Source organism: Podarcis gaigeae (assembly GCF_964106915.1).
Source record: "Podarcis gaigeae genome assembly, chromosome: W".
NCBI classification, from domain to species: Eukaryota; Metazoa; Chordata; class Lepidosauria; order Squamata; family Lacertidae; genus Podarcis; species Podarcis gaigeae.
Window position 1 is genome coordinate 2,822,387 of NC_139695.1, and position 6,589 is coordinate 2,828,975.

Consider the following 6,589-nt stretch of genomic DNA (forward strand, 5'->3'; position numbering starts at 1 on the left):
CAACTTACAGCCTGCTTGGTGGCAGCAGTGGGGGTGGAGGCTCCCGGCGGGCACTCATTTGCTGATTCTGCAGGTTTCTTTCCTTCTCCATGAAGTTATCCTCGAATCCCAGAATTCCGGAGAGAAGAAAAGACTTCTGAGGTTAGAGGGGCTTCAGAACCGTTTGGGGAAGTTTCGGGAAAGGAACTTAGAAAATACTTAACTGCAGGAAAATGTTCCTGCCTCCCCACAGCACCACATTTGTCGGACAATTGCCTCTCAGCTTATGCATGTTTAGGAAGCATTGTGGAGGCAACAGGTCCTCCCCTCAAGGCCTTTTCCTCTAAAGGAGGTAGACTGGTCTTCTCCAATCCTCTGGCCACTGCTGAGTTTTCCAAACTTGCTGGCATATTGCATGTAGCACCTTAACAGCATCATCTTTAACAAAATTTAATAGTTCAGCTGGAATATCATCACGTCCACTGGCCTTGTTATTAGCAGTGCTTTCTAAGGCCCATTTGACTTCACTCTCCAGGATGTCTGGCTCAAGGTCAGCAACCACACTACCTGGGGTGTATGAGACATCCATATCTTTCCTCTGTGTATTCTTGCCACCTCTTGCCACTTTTCTGCATCAACAAAACACACTTTGCATCTTAAACAAAACTCCCATCAGGATTCCAGTAGGAATCAGTTTGGAAAGGGGGGACCCAACCCCAGTGGGTCTATTTTTGCTTGCACTAGAAGAAGAAGAGTTTGGATTTGATATCCCGCCTTTCACTCCCCTTCAGTAGTCTCAAAGCGGCTAACATTCTCCTTTCCCTTCCTCCCCCACAACAAACACTCTGTGAGGTGAGTGGGGCTGAGAGACTTCAAAGAAGCGTGACTAGCCCAAGGTCACCCAGCAGCTGCATGTGGAGGAGCGGAGACACGAACCTGGTTCCCCAGATTACACGACTACCGCTCTTAACCACTACACCACACTGGCTCTAGAAGCAATGGTCAAGTAAAAGATGTTGCTGAACTCCCTTAATCATGCTGAGTGCAAGGATGTTGTATTCACACATCACCATCGACTTTCTGACTTACGGTTGCAAGATGCTTGTGACCATTGCTTCATTTCTCCCCCTTTGCTCCTGGCACAAGCAGGATAAACAAACCTGGGAGCTTTGTTTTCCCCATTACATCTGGTCATGGTTTGTTGCTCCCTAACAAGCCAGAGTCAGCAGGCCAGCCATAAGCAGGGACTTCAGATTGGCTGGCAATTGTTGCTTATTATGATAAGGCCACAGTCCCGGGTTCAGACGTGATGTGGTGCCAAGGCCTTGTGCTTTGCTTCTCCTGCTTGCTCCAAGAGAGAACAGCATGAGGAGCAATTGGGCAGCATGTGCTACATAATGCATTATAAAATGACTCCTGATGGCCGCTGTATGTTTACAGTATCTAGGAAGCTGCTTTGTGTGCAATCAATCACAGTCTTCACTTAGGCTAATCTGCATAATAACAAATCACCATTTCACAGGGAATGCATGTTTTAATGCTCCCTAATGGCAAACTCCTTGCTTGTAGAAATATCATATATATATATATATAATATTTTTTATTAAGTTTCAGCGCAATTATACAATTTATCTCCAAATTTTCACAAATTATCCCTTTTTGGACTTCCTTCAGCTTCTCTGGCAATCATCCATATTTACTTCTCAATTACACATTCCCTATCTTTGTATTGCCGTTTGTCCTCCCTCCCACTTCTATTTTTTTTTAACAATACATCTCAATTTTCACAGTGCTTCTTGGAACCCCACTAGCATTGTTTGCACATCACATATACTTTTCAGATATTCTACAAACTTCCCTCAGTCTAATTTTCCCAGTTAGTTTGTCCAATTCCGCATAGTCTGTCAGTTTCATTCTCCATTCTTCAATCGTCAGTATTTCCTCTTGCTTCCATTTCTGGGCCAGTAAAATTCTTGCTGCTGTAACTGCATATTGGAAAAGTTTACAATCCTTTCTTCTTATTTCTTTTCCTGTGATCCCTAAAAGAAAAGCCTCTGGTTTCTTTACAAATGTATATTTTAACATCTTTTTCAATTCATTATATATCATCTCCCAGAAACCTTTCACTTTCTTGCAGTCCCACCACATATGATAAAACGTTCCTTCTTTTTCTTTACATTTCCAACACTTATTACATGTCTTGAACATTTTCGCTAGTTTTACCAGTGTAATATACCATCTATAAAACATTTTCATGACATTTTCCTTTAACGCCGTACATGCAGTAAATTTTAAATTTTCCTTCCATAGTTTCCCCAATCATCAAATTGTATCTTATACCCAAAGTCTTTGGCCCATTGTATCATTACCGATTTAACTTCTTCATCTTTCATATACCATTCCAGCAACATCTTATACATTTTTGACAGAATTTTACAATCATTGTTTATTATATCTGTTTGAAACTTTGAGTCTTTTTCTACATAACCACTTTCTTTGATGTCTTTTTTAAACATTTCATTGACCTGGAAATAACGCCACCAATCATAAACATATTCTCTGACTTGTTCATATGGTTTTAATTTACCTCCTTCTTTAATTACCATTTCTCCATATGTAATCCATTTGCCTCTCATATTAATTTTCTTTACACTCATGACCTCTAACGGAGATAACCAGTGTGGAACTCTTGGTTCTAATAGGTTTTTGTACCTATCCCATATTTCTATTAGCGAACTCCTGAAGATGTGGTTCCCAAAACCTTTATGAATTTTCTTCTTCCCACACCATAAGTACGCGTGCCATCCAAATCTGTTATCAAAACCTCCTAGATCTAGTAACTCCTTATTTTCTAATTTTATCCATTCTTTCAACCAGCAAAGACATGCTGCTTCATAGTATAGTTTCAAGTCTGGCAAGGCGAAGCCTCCTCTTTCCTTCACATTTGTTAATAACTTAAATTTAATTCTCGGCTTCTTGCCCTGCCAGATATACCTTGAGATCGCTCATTGCCACTTTTTAAAGATCGTTACCCCCTTTATTATGGGGATAGTCTGAAATAAAAATAACATCTTTGGAAGCACGCTCATCTTTATCATAGAAATTCTACCCCAAATAGATAGTTTCATTCTACCCCACACCTCCAGATCCTTCCTTATTCCATTCCAAACCGGTGTATAATTATTCTGTAACAAATCAATATTTTTAGGAGTTAACCAAATTCCCAAATATTTTACCTTTTTCACCACCTCTATCTCTGTTCGTTGTTGCATTATTTCTATCATACTTTGATCCATATTTTTTGCAATTATTTTAGTTTTCTTCTTATTCAATCTAAACCCTGCCACATTTCCAAATTGTTCAATCTCCTCCAATACTTATTTTACACTTTCCATTGGTTCTTCAATCATTATTACCAGATCATCAGCAAAGGCTTTAACTTTGTATTCATTCTGACCAACTGTCACCCCTTTTATTAATCCATTTTGTCTAATCGCACTTAGAAAGACCTCCAGAACCGTTATAAATAGCAATGGTGAGAGCGGACAACCCTGTCTGGTTCCTTTAGATATTTTTATATCTTCCGTAGTCACATTATTTACAATCAGCTTAGCTGTCTGCTCTGTATATATTGCCTTTATTCCATTAAAGAACTCTTTCCCCACATCCATGTATTCCAAACTCTTCAGCATAAAATCCCACGATATATTATCAAAGGCCTTTTCTGCATCCACAAACATTAGTACAGCTTGTTTCTCATTCCTGGCAGTCAGATACTCGGTAATGGCGGATTTCCTCTGAGCTGGAGGGACCCGCTGCGTGGAAATCGGGTCGAACCACTACGGTGAAGCGGAGACCCTTCTTAAATCACAGGCGGGGTGAAGCCTGTGAACGTGGGGCTCGGCGGGCACCTTTTGCGCCCCCCCAATTCGCAAGGGGACCCGACTACGGGCTCTGTAGCGAAGCGGGCGAGTGGCGCGGTGCTGAGAGCAGACAGCTACCTCCACGGAGCGAAGCCGCACAGCTGTTACCGGAGAGCGCTGACTTCTTCCTGAGACAATTCAACTCTAAAAGCAACTACCCGTGAGTAGGATTAATTGGAAAAGGCAAGGGGGAAAAAGGGCTTTAAATTTGGCACCGAAGCGGGAAGGTATAAACAGGAAGTCTGCCTTCCGCTTTTGTAAATAGACTAAAGCAAAGAAGCTGTAAGCTAAAGCCTGGGAAAACTGATTTGAAAGGACTAAAACCGCAACACCGAAGTAAGTGATACCCCCCTTTGATGCAGGAGAAGAGGGGGAGAGATTTGAATTATGTTTACCTGCAAGAGAGAGGGAAGGAAATAAAGATCTACTGCTCAAAATCTGGGAACGTGCTGCCAATGGACAATAAGATTGCCGTTCTTGAAAGCGCACTGTTTGTGAACAGAGCAACTTTTGACAGCTAGCTCTGCAAGGGAGATACATTGTTTTTGGCTGTCTTCTCCTGATCTTAGAAAGAAAGGAAGTAACTGAAAAGTATCAGAAATTGAAACTGACTTTTACTTTTGTTTCTCTGCTTGAAGTGGGGGTCTTAAAGTGCTACTTTGGAACATAACAACTATAGACTGATACTGTGTCCCCCTAGAGGAAGTTCCTGAAACTGTTAACAATTAGGCCAGGGGAATTTTCCACTTTAATACAAGTTGTGGCAGTGGGACTGACCTTGGGTTTTCAATTGAAGTGTTATGGCAGATGGGAAAGAAAAAGCAGACTATCCTTTAGACAAAACAACGAGGTCTGGGAAATCTTGGCAGCGAAGACCGTCAACATCGGGTCCTTCCGCCTCATCTGCGGCTGCATCCACACAATCTAAGCCAAAAGGTATGTTATCTGAAGAAGCTCTAGCAGTTGCATTAGGCAAAATAAATGAATCATTGGAAAAATTAAGTAAACAGGTGGTTGAAGCATCAACTAAAATTGATCAAAATACTATAAGTATTAACAATTTGGGACAAAAGGTAAATACCAATACAGAAACTATTGAGAAACTGCTACAGGAATCTACTTTGACTCGACAGACAGCTGAAGAAGCTAAGGAAAAAGCAGCTGCAGTAGAGGAGAAGATTCCAGGCATACAGAGGCAACTTGAGGACCATAGGTCGACTTTTTCTATGATTGAACTTAAGGAGAAACAAGCTAATTTGAGGATCAGAGCTGTGCCTGAGTTAGAGAAGGATAACTTGACAGACTTTCTTATGCAGGAATTTGCAGACCTCTGGGAACTGGATCCGGGAAAAGAAGGATTTAAGATTGTGAGTGCTTTTAGACTTGGAAGGGGGGGGGAGAAGAACAGGGTGAGAGACTGTTTGATTACCCTCTGATCAAAAGAGGAGAGAGACAAAATTTTGGGTCTGCATTTCCAGAAGACTTTAGAAATACATCAGTCAAGAGTTGAGATATTTAAAGATATCCCAAAACATCTTTTGGACCTTAGGTCCAACTACGGAGATTTGGTTGCCCTGTTGAGAAGGAACAGACTTATCTTCAGGTGGGAATTTCCCCAAGGCCTATCTTTTAGGTTTAAAGGAAGAAAGATAAAAATAAGATCAGTGGAAGACAAACAAAAAATTCTGAAAGATTACGGAAAAGACCTACAGAAAGAATCTGGAGAAGAGCCAAGAGCACTGGACAGAGAATCATTTGACAGAGGCCTAGAGCAAAGAGCATTGGACAGAGGAACATCAAAAAGAGGAATACTAGACATATCAAGACTATCTTTTGGATTGGACTGCCCAGAGAAAGAAACAGCAATACCGCCGACAGAACAAGAGCAAGCACTTGGTGCAGTTGGAGGAAAAGTAGAATAATTACATCATGGCCCTGCAACTATTGAGCTGGAATACTAATGGTTTGAACTCCCCTCAAAAAAGGAAAAAAGTCTTTCACCTACTAAAAAAGGAACAATTGGACTTGATTTGCCTACAGGAAACACATGTGATAAGGCTCCACAGAAAAGTATTGATTAATAAAAGACTGGGTCAAGAATTTATCTCTTCAGACAAAGTTAAAAAAAGAGGAGTAGTAATCTATGCAAAGGAGAGCCTATCACCGAAATTTATATTTAAAGATGATCAAGGAAGATTTGTGGCAATTGAAATTCAACTACAAGGAGAGAAATTTTTGATAGTAGGTGTCTATGCTCCGAATGAGGGAAAGTCAGAATTCTTTAAAAAGCTGCATGAAATCTTGTTGGACTATTTGGACTATAATATCATTATGATGGGGGACATGAATGGAGTGGTATCTACAAACATGGACAAGGCACAGAAACAGGTAGTCACTAAGGACGGCACTCTACCAAAAACCTTTTTTGAGATGACTGACAATTTGGATTTAGTTGATGTTTGGAGAACAAAGAATCCCCTGGGTAGAGAGGGAACTTACTTCTCTGAAGCCAAAATGACATGGACAAGAATTGACCAAATTTGGATAACTAGAGGACTGGCTCCAAAGACTAGAAAAGTGGAAATTTGTCCTAAAACTTGCTCCGACCATAATGCTGTGAAAATGGAGATGAAATTAACACCAACTGGCTCCTTCAGATGGAGGATCAACGACACCTTGTTTAGAGA